Genomic DNA, 27,336 nt, shown 5'->3' with positions numbered 1-27,336 from the left:
TGCCTATCGCTTTTTACTCTCTGTTTGAATTTACTTTCTATCCTTTCTCTCTGACTTTTCTAAGTTAGGCTAGGTGATTTTATGGTTAAAGTGTACTCTGACTTAACATAACGAAAAAATAACAAATACTACATCGACGTGTCACTAGCTATGCGCGTGGCATGCTCGTTATGCACTGGTAGCAAACGAGCGCAGGTTGCCCAGTCCACTGAAAGACTCGTTTGTCTCAGTACACATCTGGTCGGGGTCCGCGGCAGTATTTGCACGCTGAGTTGTCGCGGCGTATGAATCATGACTCGAGAAGCTTGCTCGCCCTCCACTCCCTTCCTTCTTTGTTCTTCACTCAGCGTCGTCACATATCTAAAGTCGGACATTTGAAATAATTTTTATTCTGTTTCTGCTCTTGTTCTCCACGTGTTTGTTTTCGTTTGGTTCTCAACCCTACCGTACCTGGTAGTGGGGCGTGCCAATCTCCTGTGACGTAGGGTGCCTTGATGCCCGCGCGCTCCGCTGAGGGTGAGGACAGCCGCGTCGTCTGCTACGACGGCCGCCATTACGGCTCCTGCCGTAGTGGGGCAGCATGCGAAGCGCATTACCGCTTGCGGTGCTCGCGTATGGTAGGAAAGAAGTACTCGTTGGCGAGCTTTTTTTTTTTTTTGGTGCAACTTGGACACCTCTTAGTGCTGTTGTTGCCTAATTGTTAAATGGAACAATGCACGTCATACAAACTGGTGGCCTGTGCTTGTACAATGCGCCAGGGGCCGACATAGACTGAATGAAATGAGCCACGAACTCCCACACCAGAAAGATTCGCGTTAAACCGTTGTCGTCGTTAAGACGGAGGGGCGCATGAACTTTTATTACTACGCTTGCTGAAAGGAATGCAATATTTGGGTCTTTGTGAATCAGCCGAATAGCAAAGGCAGGAATCGCTGTACTTTATATACTTGCGTGTGTGTGTATATATAACACACACACACACGCACACGCACACACACACACATTATTTGACATTCGGTACCACCTTCCCCTGCCTCACCATTTCATGCACTGTGCAGGCAGCATACCCGAGAGTAACATGCTTTACCAGTGTACCTTTATGAAACGACACCCACGATTTCAGTGAACAGGCCATTTATTTGTGCGCCTTAATGCTGCGTTGTCCCACTAGTGAAAATCAAAGTCAGATACAAGACAAACCAAATGCAGTACGAAATGAAATGTTTAAAAATAAAAAATGCAAGAGTCAAAAGCGTGCCCACGTGAGCCGAATCCTTTTAAGCATACAGCTTATCTTGGCGTGTCCATTTCTCATGAGAGGTTGACGCCGGCACATGTTTTGCTTGCATGTCCATTGCAACTCCCGACTGGAACCTGCCGAAAGTGAATGCGCAGCCTTATTCTTGCGTACCTCTCTGTGAGCAGTCGGTATATACTATCCTCGTGCTCCGCGCATACACACAAGCTGCGGCGGTGCACCTTGTTTAGGTATGCGGTGAGTGAACGAAGCGGCGACTTCATCGTGACTACTTTGTCCGTGCACCAAGAGTTTATGGCAGCAAAATGCTCCTCATAGTCTATCAAGGCTTTCATAACTCCCTTGCTGGGGTAGATGAGGTTGCCTCCATCTGAAACGTACTCTTTCAGTGCTGTCAGCGAAGCATGCTCGTCGTTGGCAGTTCCAAGGAGAGCATCTTTGCATTTTGCGCACTTCACAGATGTCAAAATTCCCTTCAAAATAAATCCTCCTAGGTAAAAGAGAATACTGCATTCTGTGGACGACAATCCTTCGATGAACAAAATCTCCGAATCATCGATTTCTTGAGCTTCCTTCTCGACGCAGGCTTCCTTCCCCTGGGATAGCAGGTCCACCAGGTACTCCCTGTCATCAAGCTCGTAGCTGGTCGTCCTCGGTGTATGCAAAAATTGGCTTACGCTCACCAGTCTCAGAGCGCACTTGAGATCGTAGGCATTGGGAACCGGCTTCATAAGCCGCACCACAGAAAAGAGGTTCTCTAAGCAGTCCTGCAGGAGCCTGCTCGTAAGAAAAAACTCATAGCCTTCGTCTCCTAAAAGAACGTCTTGGAGGCGAAGTACAACTGTAGTTGATATGAGTACACCTGCTTGCGACGGTTTCCAATGGGATGTGGCACCCATTTTCATAGTTCTGATGGTTTCTATTGCTGTGTGTAATGTATCTAGGGCTTCCGAGTACTTAGCCCTACTTCTCCGACTCAGGGCCAGTGTTGGATGCCGCGAAGACATCAGTGCATACCATTTTGAAATCAGCTCCATGAACCAAGCTGTTGCTTCTGCTTCCTGTTTAAGAACTCCTTCCTTTATAAGGAATCTGATAGCTGGGGGAGCTTCCCGAAAAAGTTGTACAGCGACACCAACCTTCATTTTGGTGAAGTGGCCTGCGCTGGTGTGCATTTCGGATAAGTTTGGGGCTACCTTCAGTTCTCTTTTAGAATCTTCTTCGAGCACAGCCTGAACATATTCCAAGTTGACTTGTGAAGAAGGCAGGCCATGTTTGGCAACTGTGGCCTCACTCAACGTGAAAACTTCTGAGCTCAAGAGCTGGCCTCTGAGGTTCTTCAAGACGTGAGCCGGATCAGCAATGAAAAAAAGTTCCTTCCCGTCCATGCACGGATGAGGTATGGAGCACACCGTGGAAGAATCTCTGTGACTGGAAAAGGCGAATTCCCTCCACATTGCGCGGTTTGCCGAGCCCATGTCACATGTGATTGCGTGAACTCTCAGATATATTTGACTGCACAGCTGTACTAGTTCCAACACATAGTTTTTCAGCAAGCCGCCATCGATGTTTCTTCCGGTAAATTCATATGCAATCACCTGCTTCCATCGCTGGTTAAGTCCGCCCAACATAAACACCAGAGCATGAACCGCAGGCTCTTCAGGCTTCGGAGGAAGAGTTATTCCTCCGAGAAGTGCGTCTTCAGCCCGATCTAGCTCAAACCCCGGAACTATCTCCATTTCACCCAAAAAAAGGACGCAGTCCTTTTCTACATCCTCCATGGTCTCGGCTTTGCATTTCATAACGTCTATCAATTCGTGAAGAACGCCTGGGAGAAACTTCAAATTTTGAATCCTCCGTGCGAGCGTTCTTTTGGATGGGAGAGGATATCCCATTTTTCTCAAAGTTTCATATCCGGTTGTTCCACAAGCAAACTTAATTTGAAGGCCTTGCTTGACAGTGTGCGGAAACCAAGAGTTCCCCAAGCTGCTGCTCCTTGAGAGAGCGCGTACTTGATCGTCGTTGAGAAATTTCATATTTTGCGAAATATTTGTTGCCTCAGTCTCGAGTTTTTACACTTTTTTCTTGAGACCACTAATGGTGTTCTTGGCTGTATCATGATGTTGCTGAAGTTCAGAGTACTTTCTTGTAAGGTCAGCAAGCTTCTTCTTCAGTTCTGCTGATTCTGCAGTAGAATTTGATGTCTCACCAGCCGCTGCATTAACTTCTCTTGAATCTGCATCACTAGTGTTCGCTGACAGTTCAACAACGGCGTCGTCAACTTCCATGGTGTCGTGCCCATAACACGATGTTCCTTGCCGTGTAGATTCAGGAACGGCGTGGTTTTGTGGGGTCTCTAGGGTAGTTTTAACTGCAGCTGGATATTGACGCAGACCAGGAGGAGATTTGTTGGTCTCGTTGCTGGAGGGTGCAGGCACAGTTCTTTCTTTTGGTGGCTTTCGTTCCTTAGGCAGTGCTGCAAGCAGAAATGTATGTATTCATGAACATATTCAAGCAATGCCAGTTCATGTCTAGCTTGTTAATTTTACAAATGTAACACATGCAGCAGATACCGGCTTAGTTATTGACGTGAGGAAGACACTTGTCCTTCCCCCGCCCTTTCCACAAGGGATAGGGGAAGGTCTTAAAATACCATAATTAAATTGTGCTCAAAATTTCTCCCCACAATAAATGGCTCTAATTCAAATTGGAGCTTCATATGCCAGAGCTACACGTGTGCGCCGTTGTGGAGGGCTCAACTGACATTCGCTCCCTATGCAGTTTATTGATTATTTGATTGTAGGGCTTAACACGCAATACTTTTTTGCAGACTAGTTGGTTCATACTTGAAAAATTGAATTGCTGCACAAACTTGAAGAAAAAAAACAAGAGAGACAGGAAAGAGTGCAGTTTTTTTTTCAAGCTTAACACGCCAACGCAACACAGGTAATGAGGCGCACTGTAGTGGGGGCTCGTGCATCGTGGATCTCGTATACATAATGGTTTCCGTTTTCCCCCTTTGTAAATAACATAGCCACTGCACCTGACATCCTAGCAGTACACGACCGTGTGCTAAGTAGCGGAAAACTGTTGTGCAGTGGGTCATGCCTGTAAACACGGAAATCCAGACGTATATACAGTCATGACCAAAAAATGCAAACAAGAAATATAAACCACAACACTCAAGTATCGCAATTTTTTTTACATGCAAGTCAAAGTGATGCAACGTAATCACAAAAACAAAGTTGGGAAATGTAGCTTTCCAAACGCACTAATAGCGTGCCATTATTTGACCGTCTAATATTAGCAGTATTTTTCGATTTTGCGTGGTCTGGTTCACATTTTTGTGTTCGCATTTCCTAGCTTTGTCCGTGACTGCATTTCCAGAATTTATGCACTAATGTGGACGCAGCATATGAGGACCTATTTGGTGTTAGCTTCGTAGAAATCCCAGGTACATAGAGTACTTGCAACTGGTGCTGCTTTATGTAATGCAAGAAAAAAGTTCAATCTTACGTTTGAATGTGAACAAAGTTGGGACGGCATTTGGTTTCAACTTCTTCCAGCCATCCGCACGATGTTGCTCATAGTTGTTCTCTTCAAAGTGAGCCTGCAAATAAAACCAGAATTAAAAATTAACACACTGGCAGAAGAAAAACGAATGTCTGTCACTGTCAATAAACAAGATTTCATGTATGCATTCAGTATGATTCGCAGCAGGAACTAGCAGCAACTTTGAAGCACAAAAAGAAGGAAACTAATTGAGCTCACGCGCGCTTTCACGTAAGCCACTTCAGTGAGCGCGATCATAGACCCAGCCTGCTGTTATAATAACCCTTTCAATTTTCGCACTGAAGATCTGTAAGGATTCCTGAATTCATGTGAATAAAATATTAGTCTATTGTGCCGACAAAGGACCAGGTCTGATTTTATAGCGAGCGTTACAGATTTCGTTCTATCGAAAGCTTTGTACCCAAGCCTCCAAGTTCCCAATGCAATCGAATTTATTTGTCAGGTAAAAATGACAACACTCCGTAACAGCGCTTGTTTTGTTCGTCACTGAAGTGTTCCTGATTCCCAAGTATACATACGACGATACACACAAGACGGGCAGAAGTCCGGCCTCGTAATATTACGAGTTTTTCGCAGGAACAGCATGTTTATGTTCAAACGGCTTGATTTCACAAGAGGCGTTCAAATTTCGACCGATCAGTGCCAACGCGTGCACGAATAAACATGGGCAGGCCTCGTAAGCGTTGTGAAATCCCCCTACCACGCACCCGAGCCTATGTTAATTCCCTGCGAGGCCATATGCGCGCATTTCACGTCCAATTTCCTCTTATGTGAATTACGTGAACTCTACGTGCCGTACTCTTGAAGTTCGGCAGCAGTCAGGCGCCGTCAGATTTCCGTACTCGCTCGCCGGCACGCGGCCTGAACTCACTCCCCGTTTTCTGCCCTTGCATATAATTTTCTCCCTCCTCCACTTTCTAAATTCTCATCTGTTTAACTACACCTCCTGCGTCCCCATCTCTTGCCTACTTTTCGTTCAGCTCAACTCCGCCAGCACCCGGTCGACGCGTACGCTGTCGGGGCGAGTTGGCGAGCGAGTACGGCAATTTCACGAAGTCTGTCTTCGGGCTGCGAGGCGGACGGTCACGACAGCGGCAGCCGGTCTCGCGAGCAAAATAGCTGCGAAGCGCAGTGCACGAAATTAACAGCCTCTGGTAGGGGGTGGGAAGGATTTCACAACGCTGCTGCCAAGGCAACACTTTCCCGTGCAAGGGCACTGAAACTAGTCGCAATTCCTATGAATGTAGTAGCACACTCGAGGCCCTTGAACCAGCAAGAAATGTTATCGACACGGGGGCTTCCGAAGCATCCGTACTTGACGCATTTTCTTAAAGCGTGATCTTTTAACACGAGCACGCCGCACAGTACCCTGCACGACGTTTGGCTGTCCTGCGTTTACATTGCGCACCTAAATAAAAAACAACGGCGCCCTAAATAATGCTTACCAGTCAGAATACGACGCACTAAAAAAAATGTTTACTTACGCTGCATACGTGCGACATATCAGTCGGTTACCACTTGTCTCGTTTGATTTTAACGGTCCGAAGAAGCCTTCTTTTTGGGTCTCTTGGAAACCGGTACAACTTCCATCCGTTTCTCGAGTGATTCGAGCACTGCGGCACGCAGCAGCCGGGCATGGTGATGCGGAGATGGGTGCATAAAACTGTAAGGGAATGAACACTGCCCAACAACACCTCACACGCCAAGCACGAACTACCGGCCGGAGGCGCCAAAATGGCGGTCGCGCTGGCGCCGAAGCCGAGGCGGCGGCATCTGCCCTTGCAAAAGCTGACACCACTCTAAGCGGGGGCGCGCGCATCGAGGCACTCTACTGTGACGCATCACCAGCTCCACAGTTTTGTGCGAGGGGGCACAAGTTACCGATATACACTGTCGGTTTTAACGAAAGGCAACACGTGAGGACATGGCCTGTGCTCTGCGGTGGCTGCCGACAAGATCATCATCAAGTGACTGCAGAAGAAAGGACGTTGGCTTTTGGCGTCACCTATCGGAAAAAAAACAACGAGTTATGGCCGCTGAACAAGCGCTGCAAGATACTGTGGACAGCGGCTGTACAGAGCAGGTCACTTGGTCGAGTGTTCCTTTTCATCAAAAAACGGCATTGTCCAGGTTAGAGCACTGCACGGGCCGATTTTTCTACCCAGAAAACGCATGCGCCGGCCTGCCCGAGCGCGGCCCAGGTCTTTCGAATACGGCCCGTACCCGGCTCCCGCCCGAAAGAATTGGGACCGGCCCAGCCTGTTTCAGCCAAATATGCCTTCAGCATAAATGATGCACTGTCTAATGTTCGGTTATTGTGTAGATACCTGCAGCACACAAGACAACTTCTAAGGAGTGTTTTGAGAATTTTTTCAGGGCCAACACTTTAACCGTTTCTGCATATATTTCCAGTTAATTACACCTGTAGCACTTTTGGGAAATGTACGCAGAGCTAACCATGCTACTTTATTTTTGCATTTCAAAGAAAGAGTGCAAAGTACATTGCCCTCATAAAGTAGTAGAAATGCGAGGCTTTCATAGTCCGACTCTGTATAGAGAGCATATGAACTGTGGCCATTGAATTAGTGTAGCAAGTCTCCTTTATATTTTCTTTATTGAACGACGGAAGAAAAAATGCCGCCTGCATCGTCCCAGAAGGGGGGGGGGGAGCTTAAGTAAGTGCACTGCAGAATAGGTGGGGGGTATCGCATGAGTGTTGCGTAATTGGGTATGGTTTGGGAGTGCTTAATTGTTGATAATGATCATCATCAGCCTGACTACTCCCACTGCAGTGCTAAGGCCTCTTTCATGATCCGCCAATCAACCCGGTTTTGTGCTTTGGGCTGCCACGTTATACCTGCGAACTTTTCACTAACTTTCTGTCTTCCCATTGTGCGTTGCCTTCTTTGGCAGTCCAGTTAGTAACCCTTAATATTTACCATATAAATTTGCCTGATGCTTATTCTTTGTGCTCGTCGAATCGAAGCTGCTGATGTGAGCTGTTTCTAGTGTTCTCGCGTTCAGATTACCAATACCTATTCCCACCGCTCCTAGGTAGATATGAACTGCCGAACACCTGTGGTATACACCTACATATCGGTTCATCTTGAAATTTTTGCGCAAAACACTCGGGAACAAAGATGAGAAACACAAACGGGTGCAAAAAACTTCAGGATGAATATATTACAACAAAACCAAGTCGCAATTTTTCAGCATACCCATGGCACATACTCGCCCGTAGTATATGGGTATGTGCCGGGTCTGGCGGAAAGGGTTTGACAACGTGCGCGCCAGGACTGTCAGATTTTTTATGTCACGAATAGCTAGACATATTCTTCGAGAGATCTCACGCTCTCTCACAAATTTTGTTTACCCTAAGGCAATTAAGTCATCACATGAGAACGAAGGCATAGGAGATGGATGGATATATATATATATATATATATATATATATATATATATATATATATATATATATATATATACATATATATATATAAATAGATAGATATATAGGTAGATAAATGAATAGATAAATAGATAATAGATAGCTAGACAGACAGACACACAGACAGACAGGCAGGCAGGCAGGCAGGCAGACCAGTGGTGCCTGCAGTTTGCAAAAAAAGATTCGCAAATTAAAGGCACATGTCCACCAGACACATTTTGACGAACCAAGTGACAGGTATTCTTAGAATTTTTAACAAACACGCAGTATCCATGTGCACGCGACCCCCTCAGGTCCCGATAATGCAGCAACTATGCAGCTTGCGAAATTATATGAGGCAACGAAGTTGCACTTCTGCAGACACTAAGCAAATATTAGCTAAGCGCGTACAACCTGCATAAGTTCAAATTTTTCAAGTGATGGGGTTCATGTGGCCAATTTTTATGTGTTTCACTTTTTTGTGGATATTCAAAAAAGCCAAAAGCATAGGAGAAGAAGCTTTAAAAAGTAAAAAAAAATCTTCAACATGGAGTGTCACTGGAGCTTTTATTAATTTATGCGATAACACGTGTCGATAAAGGCATGACGGTACACCTCCGTGTTACAAACAGTACAGCAGCAAATCATCATCATAACCATCTCCATCTTTAAAGCTTTTACTAACTTTCGCCGCGAAAAAGTTTTTACGCTTTTTTAGTGCTATTCGCTAGCGTTTTGACAAATCAGTACACTTATGAACAACTGAGAAAATATGGCAAAGACGAAGGAGGCGGTAAAACTAAGCCAGGAATATGCTCTGTACAATGAGAATTCAAGTAAAGTATGGTTTGCCAATTACCAGACGCTGCATATATGAAGCTGCCCCGCTAGCACAATAAACTCCAACATTGGTATCATTGGGTGCGTCTGGGATAATAGCCACTCCGCATCATGCATTTTAAGTGGACGAAAAGCAGCTTTTGATATGATAATGACTCAGTAGTCATATCGACTCGTCTACGGGGTCACGCAGCTGGAAACAGGAGCGGTGGACGAGTTAGCGTAGCTGTATACTCGAAATGTTTCCTGAGATACGCGTAAACGTTATATACACTACTCTAGGCAATGTATTGTGGCTCTTGCAGCAATACTGCCTGTTAAAACTTTCCTTTACTCCAGAGCACCTTTCACTTAATGGTGTAAAGTCATAATAAGAGTCTCTTGAAATAACGTGTAACATGCCGATGGAGCAAAATTTCTGACGTTTTGTACTGTGATATTACCGTGCTGGCTAATCGAATAAAAGTGTTCTAAATTACTCAAAGCCCTCTTCTGCACCGTTTCAAATAGTATGTGTTACATCACTACAATAAACCTCACAAAACAAATTAAAAGAACGTACCCACGTCAATGTACCTGTGACTATGAAACCCCGGACTGATTCGTGCTTGACCCAGGCCCTAGCCCGACCCGGGCTTGAAGTTGCCAGGCCCGAGCCCGGCCCAAGTCCGTGCTGTGCTCTAGTACAGGTTTATCCACTCTCGATACGGATACCGCTCAGCGTAAACGTCATTGCCACACTCCGCGGGGCGTCTGCACAAGCGATGCAGTCGCGCATCGAAGCTAATCGTCTGAGGCGCTCACATAGTGAGTGGTCTCTTCGGCGAAATCTGAAGAGCTCGCTGTGCTTGCATTACTGTGAAGCAGGGCTATCAGCTTACCAGGGGCGGTTGAGGGCGTCGCAATGGTGCAGTGGCAAAGCGTGCTTCGCTTACTGCATTTTTCTGTAGTTTTCCAGGTACGATGTGGGCAGCTGTTCCTATCCCAGCCACAATAGCTGTTAGTTGCGTGCTCCTTTGCGAATTTCTCAGTATTTTTTTTTTGAACTTCAGACCGCTAAAAAGTGTGCGTATATGAGAGAGCTTGAGAAAGATTGCTGTGGATAATTTCGACCTAATTACTACTGTAGTGGGGGCTGGCATTGAGCAGCACACGGGCATCTTTGAGTCTGGCGCCCATGAAAATTTGGCCAGACTGGCTTTGTTTCGATCATGCAACATTGTTCTCGATATTTGTTCATTTTTCGAAACTTAAATGTAATGATTCAGCCAAAGTACTCACTGACCAAAGAACCGGTTTAATGCACTCGAACTGTTTGTCCTGCCCTAGTCTGCTGCATATTATACATAAATAAATGTCTGCACCGCCTTTCTAGCTTGTTATTGGGACAGAATAGTCCTGACACTTGTTGTCAGCCGCTATGCGTCTCTTTTTTCTTGCTCCAAGCCACGCCTCCACGCAACAGAATTACAAAAACTGTGACAATTTTGTATCATCAAGAGCTTAAACGCTCCAGTCGGGAAACAGTTTCCGGGCGCTTTATGTTCAGTTTTCTAACTCTTCTCTTACTCATATAGAAATGACACAGAAAAATATAAAATATGCATACGTTTGTGCTACCCAAGCGAAGCGAGAAAACTTTTGATCTCACTAATCACAGACCACAGACTGTGAATATTGTGCGTATATATATATATATATATATATATATATATATATATATATATATATATATATATATATATATATATATATATTGGCACGAGCCGTAGAGCAGCACGTATACAAGCCACACGAGAGACTCAACTGAAGGTGGATGATTTGGAAGAAACTGTTGTCTGGAGCAGCCACATGAACTGTCTTTGAGTTGTCTGTTTCTTGGGCGCATGTTCGATACAACTACTTGGTTTCATTAAAGTGACCCTTTCACTGTGCGTTACAAACTGGTGGATCAGCCATGACAGGAATCCAAGCGCTTCTCAAGTCCTGGAACGCAGCCCAGAGCCACTGCGACTTGAATACCACGAGCTCACTTCCGTTCACCAGCGCTGCAGCCGTCGTTTGCGCTGTGAGGCCCCTGAGTTTTCACCTTTGTCCGAGTCTATCAGAGTCTCAAGAGCTGGGAACGAAAACGCCGGCGAGAGGACAGCTCTTGTTACGCCAACTAACATCATAGTGAATCCCCTACTGACGCTGGAGGCTTTTCACAGAGAGGCCTGCAAAGACGCGGAGGATTGGTTAGAACAATTCGAGTGAATTGCGAAGGTCAACGGATGGGAAGCAGGTCGCAGACTGGGACACGTTTACTTCGCATCGGAGGATAGCGCTCGAACGTGGTTCAGAATTCACGATTCTGCAATCTGGTCATAGGACGACTTCTGACGAGAGCTTCTCGCAACTTAACCGAGTACGGATCGCAGAAGAGAGAGCCGAAGCTGCCCTCCAAGCGAAAAGCTAGCTCAACAACAAAAGTTCAGCTGTATGCTTAGAGGATATGTCTCGCCTATTCCGCCTGGCGGATCCAAACATGAGCAAGGACAAGAAAATGCTTCACCTATCGCAAGGGATTAAACAGGAACTGTTGGTAACCCTGGTTCGCAGCCCACTGCACACTGTTGCTGAGTTTTGTTCCGAGGCGGCTGCGATAAAAAGAACGCTGCAACAGCGAGCAAGGATGTAGAGGAGAGAGATGAACATACCCTCTTTGGACGCACTGCCGGCAGCCTTTGGAAAGAGCATGCAGATGTTGCGGAAGCTGGTATGGTCTGTAGTACGAGATAAACTACAGAAACAGCGGCTTAGCCAGAATTCTCCAGTGCTTTCATTGCTAGCCGATGTGCTTCGTGAAAAAGTTGGACTGGCAGTATAGAAAACGCACACACATAATGCACCCCATCTGAGCGCCTATACAGAAGCGCCACTACCGCGTCAGCGAAATTTGCCCTACACCGATGTTCTTCTTTGAGGAACTCCCGTACATGCGGATGTCGCCACCACGGCCCCTATACAGCCCCCGATGTCTCGAAGCCCAATGCAGCCTCCACCCGAGAGGAGACCCAGAAAGAGTGACGTCTGGCACACTCCCGATAGGATACCTCAGTGCTACCACTGTGGAGATGCTAGCTATCACTACCGAATGTGTCATTATCACAAGGCAGGACCTCGTTGCTTCCCTGTGAACGCACCTCGACCACGGATTGGTGAGCGTCCTACTGAAATTGAAAAATAGCTATCGACTCGTCAAGGCTTACGTGGCTGTCAACGTCAACTTTATATTCATCAACATCAACATCAACCTCATCGTCAACAAAATATCGTCTAGAGTATCGGTCACCCAGACCCCGCATTTCAGCAAGCTTTCCAAGACGCCACTCACCGAAGCCATGTCGGGAAATTTAAAGTCAGTGACCAAGGAAGGCGAGACTGCTGTCGACGCTGAAACACAAAAACCTCCATTGCTGACTGCAACCGACGGCGACAAACTGGGCAACTAGTGCTGTAACGATGACGTCACTTCTGATTTGCGCGTACTTGTTGATGGTACAAAGTGATCGTGCTGGCAGACACAGGCGCAGATTATTTGTTAATAACCTGTGAACTTTCGAAAAAGCCGCGGAAAGTGCTGACGCCATGGAAGGGGCCACAAGTTCGGATAGCCGGAGTACATCTCATAGACCATAGAAACATCTCATAGAAAATTGGAGTACGGGGTTTCACGTACAGGGCAAGTTTCACGGTGTGGCCCGAGTGCTCAAGAGGATTGATTTTTGGAATTCACTTTTTGCAGGGTAACGTTGCTGGGATCAACTTGCGAGAATCCTGTGTCTCATTTTCAACGAGGCATGCTATCGCAACGTTCGACACTAATGAAAACGCCTGTGACCTCCGTATTGCGGACGACAACGTCGTGCTACCGCCGAGATCATGCGTATCAGTTACGCTAACAAGCAGAGTGTTCAGTGACTTCGAAGGAGTCGCCGACGGCAACACGGGCCTGATTCTTGAAAAAGGACTCTGCATTGCACGAGGCCTCGTTTAGCTACACGGAGGATGCATCGACGCCTTGCTCACAAAGTTTGGAAACGAGGTGCAGCACACTGCAAAGGGAATTCTTTGTCCAGGTTACTGAGAACAGTGCTTCTGACACCTCAACATCCGGATTAACAGATATAGATTCTGTGCCCGCGCCCATTGAGATTGTACCCCGATTACTACCCAAAGAAAAGGAACGAATTGAGAGCTTCATAAGGGAATTTGCCACATGCTTCTCGGCATCATTTGAAGTTCGACGGACACCTATTGCCAAACATTGCATTATTGTGGACGAATCGGGGAGGCCTATAAATCAGCATTCCTACCGAGTGTCACCAAAAGAGAGAGAGACTATCGGAAGTCAAGTCAAAAATATGCTTCGGGACAACGTAATCTAAGCGTCAGAGCCCATCGGCGTCGCCTGTGGTACTTGCAAAGAAAAAAACATCAGATGTTACGTTTATGCATAGACTACCGGAAAGTGAACGCAGTTACTAAGCGCGATGTATAGCCTCTTTAAATAATGCATGACACTTTGGATTGACTACAAATGATTTGAAGTACTTTTCCTCGCTTTATCTTAAAAGTTGATATTGGCAAATACCCTTTGATGGAAGGGATGGCACGAACACAGCATTCGTGACCCCAGATGATTTATACCAATTCAAAGTGCTCCCATTTAGCCTTTGTTCAGCACCTTCCACCTTCGAACGGATGATGCACACAGTGCCTCCGGCCTGAAATGGCAATTTTGTCTAGTTTATGTTGATGAGGTTGTGGTTTCGTCGTCTTCCTTCAAGCAACCTGTCGAACGACTGTGGACTGTGCTCACTGCCATTAATTCAGAAGGTTTGACAATAAAACCACAAAATGTCGTTGTGAATTTCGTGAGCGTCTATTTATTGGCCATGTCGTCATCTCAGAGGGAGGAGACAATGGCAGTGGTAAAGTTTCCCAAACCTACAGATAAAAAGGCTGTTCGGTGATTTCCAGGACTATGTGCCTATTACCGGGGATTAAAAAAAAGTTTTCATGGATCGCAGAACCACTAACGAGGTTCACCAAAGAAGACACATCTTTTATCTGGCTGGGTGAACAAAACGAGACATTCAATTAACTACGGAAGCGTCTTTAGAGTCACCCAGTTCTTTCTCGTTTGGAACAGGAAGCGAAAATGAATCTCCATACCAACGCGAGCAATTTAAAACTCGGAACTGTACTCATTCAGTGACAAGATGAACAAGAACTAGTAATTGCGTACGCAGCCGATTTCTTTCGCGTATGCAGTCGAACTCCGTGACAAAAAGAAAAGAATGCCTAGCGGTCATATGGACTATCAATAAGCTTCGGCCATATTTATACGGCAGACCTATTCGAGCCATCAGTGACAATCATTCATTGCGCTGGCTCGCTAATCTTAAGCACCCGCATGGGCGTTTTGCAAGGTGGAGCCTATGGCTACAGAAATACGACGTGACGGTCGTATATAAATACAGTTCCAAGCACATTGATGCTGATTGCTTGTCTCGAGCACCGATTGAACCAAATGTCTCTACTTCTGCAGATTATGGAGAATATTTTTCCTTTCTTGGAGCAGTGACGACATCACACAAGCCACATTTCAGCAATTTGAGCCGGAATGACTTCTACTGATGAATTACCTAAAAAGGAACTGTGTTGACGTTACTCGAGTGTTTCCGCGTAATTTTGAGAAGTTTATCTCGCGGAATAAAGTGCTGTATAAAAGAAACCTTGAGCACAATAAAAAAACATTCCTGTTCGCCTTCCCTTGAGTATTGCGTCCTGAGATCTTGGTCGCTTGCTACTATGACCAATTATCAGGACACTTGGGAGTAAGCAGAACGGTAACATGCATTCGTACTTATTATTACTGGCCAAAGTCACTGAGCTCCGTGCAACACTACGTTAGGACTTTTCGGGACTGCCAAAGATGTAAGACGCTGCCGCTGAAATCTGCTGAGCTCCTTTAACCTAAGAGCCACCAGGGGCATCATTCGCACAAGTGGGAATAGACTTACTCGGCCCATATTCTACTTAACATTCTGGGAAGTGGTGGATCATAGTGGCATCTGACTATCTGACCCAATATGCTGAGACGGCGTCTCTAGTTAGGCTTACCGCTACTGAAGTCTCCGAATTCTTCACCACCAACGTCCTCCTCCATCATGGAGCCCCTACAGCACTGATATCAGATCGAGGGACCGCGTTTACGGATGATTTGATGAAGCCCATAGTGAAATTGACGCACACCAGTCATAGAAAAGCGACAGCATATCACCCACAAACAAATGGACAAACCAAACGACTGAACAGAACGTTGGCTGATATGTTGTCGATGTATTTAGATGTAGTGCAGGAAACATGGGACCAAATATTGCCGTATGCAACGTACGCGTACAACACTGCGCTGCAAGAGACGACCCGTATGACACCTTTTCAACTTGTTTTTGGCTGGACAGTCAACAACACTTAAGATGCTATGCGGCCTGTAGAAGAAATATTCGAGAACGACCATGATATCGGTGACTTTTAACAAAGGGCAGAAGAAGCAAGACAGCTTGCACGACATCGTATCCAACAGTAACAAGAAGTCGACACGTATAGACACAATCTGCGACAAAGAGGCGTCCAGTACGCACCGGGCGACAGAGTTTGGGTGTTGGCTCCTATAGGAGTTCGTGACTGGCCCGAAATGCTGCTTCGCCGCTGTTTAGGTTCCTACAAAGTTCCTCGACGGATTGGTTCACTGAACTATAAAGTTTTTCCGGGCGGACAAAAAACCTCATCACGGTGGTGCAGCACACAGAAATTGTGCACGTCGTAAAAATAAAACCTTATGACAACAGACAATCAACAATCGAGAGCACACCTCTCCTGCGCGATAACAGCTTGCACCAAGAAGCTGTTTGAACGAGTCCAGAAACCATTTGGTATGAAGCATCGGCATAATGCAGTTTTGGACGGGGAGCGTTCACCGATCCTTACGCCGTCCCGATAGTGTACGGCGTACTTCGAAAACTGGGGCCGAATTCACAAAGCTTTCTCTTTGTCTACGGATTTTCTTAGCCAAAAATTCTCGTATCTGGAGGGATTACTATAGCGCGGGTATGAATTTAACTTATTCGGCACTTAATAGGGCAAGGAGGACACACGATAGCCGATGAAAAGACAAGGAAAGAAAGAAGTGTGTGCCGATCATATCAAGGTAGCACGCAAAGCGTCTAGCATTGAGAGTATACGATGATAGCCAATTATTTGTTGCATCTATGTTTCAGTTCCGCGAGCGTCTGCTACAGCGCTTACGGGATGCCGCGTACGTTGTAATAGGTGTTCTGGCGGGCTGTACAAAGCCAAGCACTCGCCTTTCATCAACGACTGTAGCTAAAAACGAAATTGCTCGATGGCCTTAAGTCATTGAGCATTCCATGCACTATCTCGCCAAGTACAAGTAAACAACACTCCAGGTGCACCAAATAAATGAAACCACACATAAATCGATGCATGCAATGTTTGAAAATGTGCCTCGAATGTCTCCCCCTGTTTAACGCGACCAGTTACCTTACATTTCATTGAAGCTGCGCTGCTACTTAACTAATTCGGTGCAATCTAGCACGGTATAGTGGTGAACGTAAGGGTGTTTTGTACCTATAGTCAAAGGTAGCCTTTGTTACAATATTCTTATTACAAGACACATGAGCGACTTTGGTGCCTGCAGACGAATTGTGCGGAAATAGATAACAGCAGTAATCAAATAAAATTGTGAGCGCAATTTCGCTGGTTCCATGCACCGCAGCATTTTTATAAAGCCCGAATGTGAGAACGTGCATACGCTTACGCTTAGGTATATGTCTACGTACAATGAGGGAGACTCGTCGGGAGGTGTCTCAGTGCTAATGCTTTTCACAAAACACGGTGCAAATATTTCGTCCAGCGTTGTTTGAGTGCGAAGCAAGGGACGTGTATACGAGTCTTGAGGTCGAGAGACGTTATCACACGTGCGAAAAGGATGAAAAGAGAGAAAGAGAGAGACTCTCGTCTCGACTTCGCGAAAGCTTGAAACTGATAGATAATAAAGACAATTTTCTGGCCCAGCAGACGTCAGGGAAAGTCCCCGCAAAGCAGCGTCAGATGCACGGAGAGCATAAAAAAGTGGAGTACGCGTTATATGGGAGTGACCGCCACTCAGAAAGCGAGATGAAGTATGACTGTTCTTAGATGTGAGAATAAATGCTAATTAGGAGAGTTGAGTTAATGAGCCAAAACTTTCCTAAATAACGATAATGGAAGCAAACCGAGCATTGATCTAGTGAAAGTGACACTAGTGACAGTTAACTCATAATAGTTGATTAGCGTTGTCACAGGCCGATATATATTTTTATTTTCTTATTTATATTTGGCAAACTATGAGAAGGTAGCCTACATTAGAGCCGGCTATCCCAACGTCATGACAGTAATGTACAAGAATAAATAGCGGACGGTTATACAGTCACACGTGGCGGTTTCTATCTTCTAGTAACCTTGGGCAAACGCATTCTATTTTTTCTATTTTTGACAAAGTTTCACCGGATGTTTTTGTATTTGGCGGCTTCATTCGAAGGAATGACGATATATCAACAATAGGGCGAATGCAAGCACTGCTGCAGTGGACGAGCGGTTACAGCACTCAACTACAATCTAGGAGGTACTTGGTTCGATTCGCAGAATCGCTGAGCACTTTTCTTTTTCAAGAGGTTGCCCGGCCTGACATGATGCGTGGTGGCGGGTACTAATTTTTTGAGAAGTAGGCTTTCGCACTTGCTTCTTTCACTCCCCTTTTGACCCAAAAGCGCTGTGCTGCACTCCTTGAAAAATTTAACATTTCAGGGTTCATAATTTTCTCCTCCACCCTCTCTTATCGCAAAAGTGTCCAGTGCTGAAATACCATTATCATACCTGGCATATTACTTTTCACGTGTTTGGATATTCGACCAGCAATCTGTCTTCACGGTGTTTTGAAGAAAATCTCCACATGCAGTGAGCTAACTGCTTGCAGCCAAGTTGACTGCCTTTGTAAGGAACACGCTTTCGTGCTAATTTGGTGGGCATCATCACATGCAGCAAGACCAAAGAGCACGGACAGTTAGAGCTGAGGCAAACAGAGTGATTAGTTTATGTCTTCTCTCCCGCTATTTGTCATGCTGCACGCTTCAGTGTAATGTCGCTGTCAATGGTTAAAATGAACTATAGCAGTTAATCGAGTTCTCCTGAGAGGGTCCCCTATGTCCAGAATGGAACAGAACAATGGCAATTTGATTTGTGTGATAAAGAGATACCCTGATTTTGGTTACTAGAATAAATTTATAAACTGAAGTTTATTTTTTATTAACAACAGTTCCAGTGCAGATGAAAGGTGCATGGACAAAATTCGTGTATTCAGCTTGACTAGGTTTGTGACCTTAATTGTAATTGCAAACCGGTATCACAGTATGCATATATATCACACACATATACAACCACGGGTGATAGCTTGCTTATTCTGATTAAAATTGAAAGGTTGAAATCGACATATTCAACCAACGCAATGTGTACGAGATATGCCATGTAGAGTAGCTATGCTCTAAACTAATCTTCGCAGGTTCTTTCTATATTACCCAATTTTTGCCCATGACTGTAGGTTCTTGAATGAAACAATTTCTTCGAACACACACATTCTGTGTAAGGTTACATTTATTTTTATGCAGTACAAAACAAATTGAAATGTATAATGGCTCAAAAGAGAAATAACTAGAAACAAATTCAGCCAAATCATTACCAAACTTACTCACCAATGATAAACGGATTCTCATTTAAAAGATACATACATACATACATACATACATACATACATACATACATACATACATACATACATACATACATACATACATACATACATACATACATATACCTACACACATATATACATATGTACACCCATACATACATACATACACTCAGGTGTAAATATTAAAATGAATGGCTATAAAACAACAATTCTAATACACTCATTTTGAATATACTACAGAAAGTAACTTACGAGAGAAATTCACCGGCACTGTTATGTCTGAACACGGTGTTTCTCGAACCATCTCGCAAAAGCTTGATGCATAGTTTTCCGCTGCTGCCCAGTGACGAGCAGTTTTTATAAAAAACACAAGAATAAAGGCCATGACAATGTCATGCTAAAGAAAAGGGCTGTGCATCAATATTTTGTAAATGTCTGCAATATCACTCTGTTTATTTACATAGCTTGGCTTATTCACAACCCACTAACAAAGCATGTTAGGACACTTGGGCTGAAAGTTAGCACAGCGCGAGTAAATTCTAGACAATACATGAATAATACAATTATAAGATACTAAGCTCCTTGGTGCAAACAGTGTTTATATTGACAGCTATAGGTGCCATTTCGTTTCCCCAAAACAGTTCTCAAAAGTAGAATCAACTTTATTTTGCTAAAAGTTTCTATTCTGGCGCGTCGTGTTGGCTCAACGGTGGAAGTGACTCTTTTGGCCAAGAAAACAAAGACCAATTATTTTTCCAGTTCGTGAATTCACCCCATGCTAACATTGAGGCAGCTGGTAGGAGTGGTTTTGGAGAGAGGAAACCACCACATTCCCACCAGTTGTGGCCTTGGGTAGCTACTTCACTTGGACAAAAATGATAAAAAACACTCCTCAAGAAGACTTCAAAGTTCACACATCAACACAGTTCCCATACAGCTGTCTATTAGTCTGCTTGAAAAATATTGAGTTTACTGGTGGGCAAAGACTGTACACTATGTGAGGTGATGCTCCAGTGCACTGCAAGTATGTCTTGCTGCTGGCCTCAACTGCGATGTTGCTCAGCACATATGTGTAAAATAACAACTAATACTATGCCACTGCAAAGTAATTATGTGTCATTTGCATGAAACAGGGACCACAATGAAAGAACATAACAACATTTGCCTTCACAAAGTTCAAAAAATGTAAATAAATTTCCACAGAGTTTTCACAGTTCGTCTGAGGATAGTAATATTGGTTGTAAACATATTCTTACTTCCACTAGCAAACTATTTTAAGATGCCAGATTCAATATTAGAGTATACCAGCACTTTTGTAGCGCTAAACAATTGTACAGGCACCTAGAAAAACACAAGTGAATGCGTGCTATAGCTACATATAAAAATAAATACTTTTTTTCTAGTCTCAGTACAGCTGCATAGATGATAAGTCACTTGCATTACAATATGAACAAACCTATCCGAGCAAAGTATACATTTAAATAGTTACACTTACACAGTAGATAGGTAGACTGTTGAAGGACGGACAGGCAGTGGGATAATACCCAAGCACTAGAATCTACTGTTAAGATATACTAGGAGTAGTGATGATCCTCTTCCTTCCAATTAAAATAATCCACATAGATTCACTTCCCAGAGCTTATACACTCATGGCATCATTGGTGCTATACAAATGAGTGTACACTGAAGGATTACATTAACTATGTACATGGTTACTGCATCCATGGCTTTACTTCTTGTACTACAAAGAATGCAAACACAGTTACCATTGGCGACCATAGATGCTGTGATTTTTGGCATGTAAATGTAGAGGCACGCAGGCACTTAACAAAGATGTTAAAAACTTCAGCTCAAAAATATTTGCCCACAAACACTACAGCAGCCTTTAAATTAGTGTCATAGTTTGGTATCTTCCATGCGAAATATAAATAATTTCGAATGCAAGCAAATGAACTGCTGAATAATGCACTGCTAAGAAGTTAAGCAGCAGCTGCTCCTGACATCACAATGTGCTCTTTCTGCTGTTGTAAACTTTGAGCAGGAGAGCAGTCACTGGCAGTCCCTTTATACTTGTTGGTCTTCTGTGCTCTGTTCTTGATACACTGTACATGACCGTGGAGCACCGAACCCCTTGTTACTGCTGGAACTTAGAAAAATACATTGATTGATTGATTGATTTGTGGGGTTTAACGTCCCAAAACCACCATTTGATTATGAGAGACGCCGTAGTGGAGGGCTCCGGAAATTTTGACCACCTGGGGTTCTTTACGTGCACCCAAATCTGAGTACACGGGCCTACAACATTTCCGCCTCCATCGGAACTGCAGCCGCCGCAGCCGGAAATCGAACCCGCGACCTGCGGGTCAGCAGCCGAGTACCTTAGCCACTAGACCACCGCGGCGGGGCAACTTAAAAAAAATACAGATCATTGTTACAACCATGCTACATGCAAGAGTGTACAGTTGTCAATTATGTGCCCATATTTACAGATATTGTATTTTCAGAAGCCAATGACAAGCCTCAATACACACACACGCAAACAGTGAAGACTGAAAATATATTTATTATGATACAAGAGCAAAACTACAATGTAATAGATGAAGGCATGAAACTTCTGACAGGCATGAAAAGCCAATAGAGTTTCTTCTATTTCGACTTTACACTAGGTGCGAGAAGTAGACCACAAATAGGTTCACTAAGAAACACAAGTTAGACTGCATTGCAACACAACGGCCAATGTTCATAACTTTAAGGCTGTCTAACATAGCTCACCACACCGTATATAGAAGCAAATGGGCAGTCTAGAAGACACAAAGAACTTGTGGATTATGAGTGTGCTTGTTGCTGACATATATTATTCTAAATGAAGAAAACCTTTCAAAAATGCACTTCATCAGGGGAAATAATCGTACGCAACGAACACAACGGGCTTCTACAGGTGCCACCAACACTCACCATTATTGTTGATACCAGTGTCTTGCCGGATGGATATGCTGCGTCCTGCACAGAACACCAAAGGAGCGCTCCATGACTTGGATTGCATGTGTGCTAGCTGCATCGCTCTGCTGCTGAAATAGGCTAGCCACAGACAGAGAAATGAGAAGCCATGGCTTTTAAACACTCTGAACGTCACCTTTAGAGATCAACAATGCATACTTAGGTCAGGTACAATTTGTAGGAAAATATATATCACTATGAAATTGTGGTGAACATGTTCGGCTGAAACACAAGCAACCGCACTGAGACAGAAAAAGCTACATTAGGTAAAAGATGCAGTTACTGGCCCTATGTCATCTGAGGCTTCTTCAATAGGTCTTTCTCCTTGCAAGTTGAGAACAGCCAGGCAATTTTCACCCACATGCTATTTCCTTCCAGAGCACTTGTTCCACAGAGGGAGTCACAAGCTCGAGAGCTAAATAAGGAATCAAAGTATTTGTGCTCGTTTCAAAGCACAAGCTTTTGAGTCTCAGATTATTGGAGTTTCATTCATAAGCTGCAGGCTTTCAACTTTCAACATTCTCAATTATCTTGCAATTTACTTCTATAAATGTTGAATAAGAATTATGTGTAAGAATATTACAGGTATCCAGTGAAAGCAACCATGCTTGTGTTTTCAATTTCTGCACAGTAAGTGGTGTTCACGTAATCGTATGTATTAAAGAAAAACTAACCTTGCAGCCAGCCGTTAGGCAGTTTTGTGCCTTCGAAGCTCCCAAGCACATCGCAGTCCTTCCAGATGAGGCTGCCATGCATGCTTCCACGCCACATCCGCTGAATGATAACAGTCCCAGCAGTGACATAGGCTTGCACAGTTAGGGAGAACGTGTCCTTTCTATTTTTGTACAGGTGCTCCAAGTAATGATGAGGATTGATGTGCCAGAATGTGCAACCGATGCATCACAAGAACTTAACAAACCAAGATCTGCGATCTGTGAAGAGCCAAAAACGAGATATTTTAAAACAATCATTAAAAGCACTCACTTCTAATACTTATTTGAGGAAGCTATCACTTCGTTAAAGTGACCAAAATCTGCTATAATCACATTGAAATAAACTGAAGCCTAATGTAAAATTTACGTACCGCAATATATATGTCCTACTGAAGTATAGTACTACCACAGTGGTAATCGTCTATAGAACTAATTTTCCATAATAACATAAATGATTTAAGTGCAACCTGGCTCCTGAAAAATAAATTCTCATTAACTTTTCAATCTATTCAAACGTGGTCAATCGACAGGCCCAACCTCATAATCAAACAAGAGCTCACTTGTATCAAATCACAAATAACTTTTTATGTATTTGCTCCATAATATATGTATGTATATAACAGTAGTAGTAAATTTTTCATGCTTCAACTTACCATAGAGAAACATTACAGCTGATGGGCTTAAAAACTTGCACACGTTATAGAACTGCGTGAATTATAGTACCGGTGAAATTTAGTTCGGAAGGTGAACTCACCGATGGCAGCATTTAGTAGCCGTCGGTGTCATGAGGAACCAAGTACGGCCAACAGGCAAAGGGCATCTGCAGACTGGAAGCTGCCAATGACTGCAATGAAGGGCTTGCCAGGCATGCACGTCCATTGATAAAGTGTAAGAACTGGCCATGACCGGCTGTTGTCAAGGCTCTAGTGCCGTGCAAAACGATGGCCAGACGAACTCGAAAACCTGTAGTTAGGCGATATTGGCCTACAACTTCATCCAAAGCAAGGCACCAGTGAAATCTGTGCTTTTTCTGGGGGCCGGAGGGAAGCTTGACGTTCACGGGCTCTTGCTGCCACCTAGAACTCTCAAGTTGTTACTGAAGAACAGTCTAGGCGCGCTTTCAAAGTAACACGATCCACAACAGAATGTAGCATCTCGCAGTTTTGGTTTATCCCATCACAGCGCTAGGACTATGGTTATCACAAAAAGGAGAAGTGACGACTTAACAAACAAAAGTGCCAAGCTGCCCCACTACAACTTCGCAGGTCAAAACAGTTATCAACGCTGTCTTTCAGTTTTCGGTCACACGAGCACAGCTTGTTCACAAGTCTTGGAACGTCAACACAGCACCACTGTTCACAACGAACATCGTTTCACTCCCGAACAGTACATTGCTCTGAAGTAAATAGAAGCGTACGGGCTAACTAGTGGCGAAGCAAGAACCGATCGCGTAGTTCATACGTTTCCGTACGTACTTGGGGTCACTCGAGTAACGTGTCAAAACGCTGTCAATCTGAAATGTCTCACAGCACCCAACTGAGAGACTGGAAAGTCAAGCGAACGAACTGTTACCGGCACACAAACACACATTGCAGGCTTCTCGAGTGCTAGTTGCCGTCGATACATCGATGCCGATCCCCGCTTGATAACCACACCGACGCACAGGCTTCGCTGCGCTTCACCGTACATCATTGCACTGCCCCAGCATTCCGCACTGCTTACACGCACCGAAAGAGCTGTTGTAATCACAACACATCCGGTCAAACGCTGAAGTAACTCGTGCAAGAAACGTTTGCTGAAAGTCGCACCGACCGATATGCTGTTTATGACGCCATGTTATTTTCGACAGCTGCGCAGCATATAAGAGAGCTCTTAGAAAGTACTTGCACTATTTTCACGGCGTGAAAAAATTTTCTCTTATGTGCGAGGGGGGTGATTTGACGAATAGGACAGGCGTGCCAGATGAAAGAAGTGTTTTGGCAATGTCACGGAGTGAGCTGATGTAGAGGGTATTGCTTCACAACCAATCACAAGCTGTGCCTGTCGGCCAAGCCGTCGTCTGCTCGCGTTTGTAGTCTGCTTCGATCAGAGCATGCGACAGGGGATTCGCCTTTGCAACGCTAATATTCTCAGGTCAGGTGGTCGCTGCGCCGCACAAAATACATGTCAGTGGCTCGCTCTACCTTTGAATGATGTTCGTACGCCAAGTTAAATGGCTGGTAATTGACGCAGAGATGAATTCAGCCAAGGTTTGCTCCAGAATCGTGAGGGTTTGCATATTTTCGGTGTCATACAAAGTTACTAGGGTCATTTCATTCCGATTGCTTGCCATATTATCACGGTCCATATCGGTGTCTGAACAGTGAAGGTGAAGATGAATGATTGTTTGTAGTGACGCGCACCCCTAATACGCTTTCGTTTACAAAGTACGCTTTGTTCCAGATCGTCCCAAAGTATATCGACAGCTGTATTTCAGAGATCGCAACCACTGGACAGTTAGAGCCAATGAAAGTACACTAGAGCACAAACTTTATGAACCACTCACTGAAAACTTCCTCTCATTTTTATTTCCAATAGCGTGCAAAGAATGTGCTCCCATTAACCTCTTTGGTGGTAATTTCCACCAATGAGGCAAGGATCTCGAGTCGCACTTTTAATTAGATGAGATGGGGCGCAACACAACAACATAACAAATAAGGTTGATCCTATGCCATGCCGCGTTCGAATTCACCGACCATTCACGTATCACATTGGTTTTCATCCAACCACAAATCTTTACATGCGTAGTTTTATGCCATAGACGCCCAATAGAATTCTTCAATTACTGCGACTTCGAACTTATTGGACGATGGTGGTTGTCAACACCATCCACTGCGTACAAGGGAAACAACACGCGAAGCTCAAAGCGCCGAAAGAAGTAAAAACGCACCAGCAGTCATCAGTTAGCCCTTAATGGGCGTGAATTAACTCAAAACCAGCCAGGGCACCAAAGTATACCGCCGCGGCAGCAGGTTCTAAGTAGCCACATTGTTCCTAAGAATGGTCCAGACCACTCTTAGGATTTTCTCTCAGCCATGCTGTTTTTACGCACAATTTCGCTTCGTGAATCCACTTACGAGCACTTTTCGGTGACGTAAGCAAATATAGCAACTGCATCCCCATCGCTGACATGTTCCCGGGCAGTCACAGCGCGCTTTATTCGCAGCGGCCGATGAGACAACGATGGCCTCTTACGACGTTTTTTCGTTTCGTGAATCGACTGACGCAACAAAATTTCTCTTGCGCAAAAATGTTTTCGTAAGTGAGTTTTGTGAATCCAGCCCCTGATCGCCAATTCAGCAAGTAGCAAGTGCTAGCACAAGCCTTGCAACAGCAGGTATACGAGCCACACGACAGACTCCATAGAAAGTAAAGAAGACGAAATGGATGATTGGATTGAGCAGAGACGGTTGGCCGGAGCGGCCACACACGTAGACTTTCTTTATTTCATTAAAGTGTATTCTTGTATCCTTGTATTGTCCGTTACAAGTTACACTATATATATATATATATATATATATATATATATATATAAAGAACACAAGCGAGTACACGTACGAAAGAGCAATACTTTTATGCCAACGTTTCAGCCGTGGCACGGCCTTCGTCAGGGAATAAAGAGTAGACAAGCAGATGCCCCTTTTAAGGGCCGTTGAAATCACACAATTGATCAGAATAGTGATTAGAAAGTGCGAAAGCAATACCAAAACAACATTGTCAGTATAATTTGATACGAGTATTGAGCAACAATATCGCTGTGGATAACTCAAGATATGAGCGCATAGCTTCAGCGTAGGGCAAATTTTTATGCGTAGGGCAAATTTTTAAAGCAATAAAGCACTTCATAAGCCAAGCGAATATCATGAGCACATGTCACGCACACTGTAAGATACCCGAGGGACAGTAAACAAAATTCAACTGGTAACTGAAGCGTCAAGTTTGATGCCAAACTACTGCATGCGCACATATAATAAATGGAAGCACACACAAAAAATATATATAATCAAACAAATGAGAGAAGAAACGATGGCATGGGTTGGGGGGCATTTAACGCATTCCTGTGATGGACAATGCTACATAGAAAGGAAAGTAACGCGTCCAACGCTTTCGTTGATGCCTGAGTGCAAAGTGTTGAACTTGTTAATGAGATAGGACTCGCGAACTTCTCGGTCATGATGAGTTTTAAACCCGGATTGTAATATTGTGGCTTTGATGTTTTCGAAAGAGTGCCCTGGCATCTGGACATGTTTTGACAGTGGAAGATGAGGAAGGTTAGAAGCATGGGCTCTGTGGTTGTTAAAACGTAACCTGAATGATGTTTCGGTATGCCCAATGTATTGCATACGGCAAGTGGAGCACTCAAGCATGTAGATAACATTAGCGCTGTCGCAAGTGAAGTCTCCGTTGATTTTTAAGGAAAAGTTTGATGCGGTGCTAGTTGCGGTATGAGTACTTGACATGTGCGGGCAAACCTTGCAGCGGGGCTTATTGCAAGGATGGCAACCACTGTAGTTGGACCGATTAATTATTTTCGATGATGTTAATGTATCATGCAGGTTGCGTGATCTGCGGTAAACTACCCTCGATGGTTCCGTAAAAATGTCTTTTAAGTGATCACTTTGTTGCAAGATAT

General features: G+C 44.4%; 1 pseudogene; it reads right to left on the bottom strand.

Moving 5' to 3' along the window:
* LOC142761721 (uncharacterized) overlaps positions 1–27,336 on the bottom strand; it is a 76,356-nt pseudogene that overhangs the window by 32,024 nt on the left and 16,996 nt on the right.

The sequence above is a fragment of the Rhipicephalus microplus genome, chromosome 6, assembly GCF_043290135.1.
Source record: "Rhipicephalus microplus isolate Deutch F79 chromosome 6, USDA_Rmic, whole genome shotgun sequence".
Classification (NCBI taxonomy): Eukaryota; Metazoa; Arthropoda; class Arachnida; order Ixodida; family Ixodidae; genus Rhipicephalus; species Rhipicephalus microplus.
This window is presented reverse-complemented; position numbering and strand designations above follow the sequence as displayed.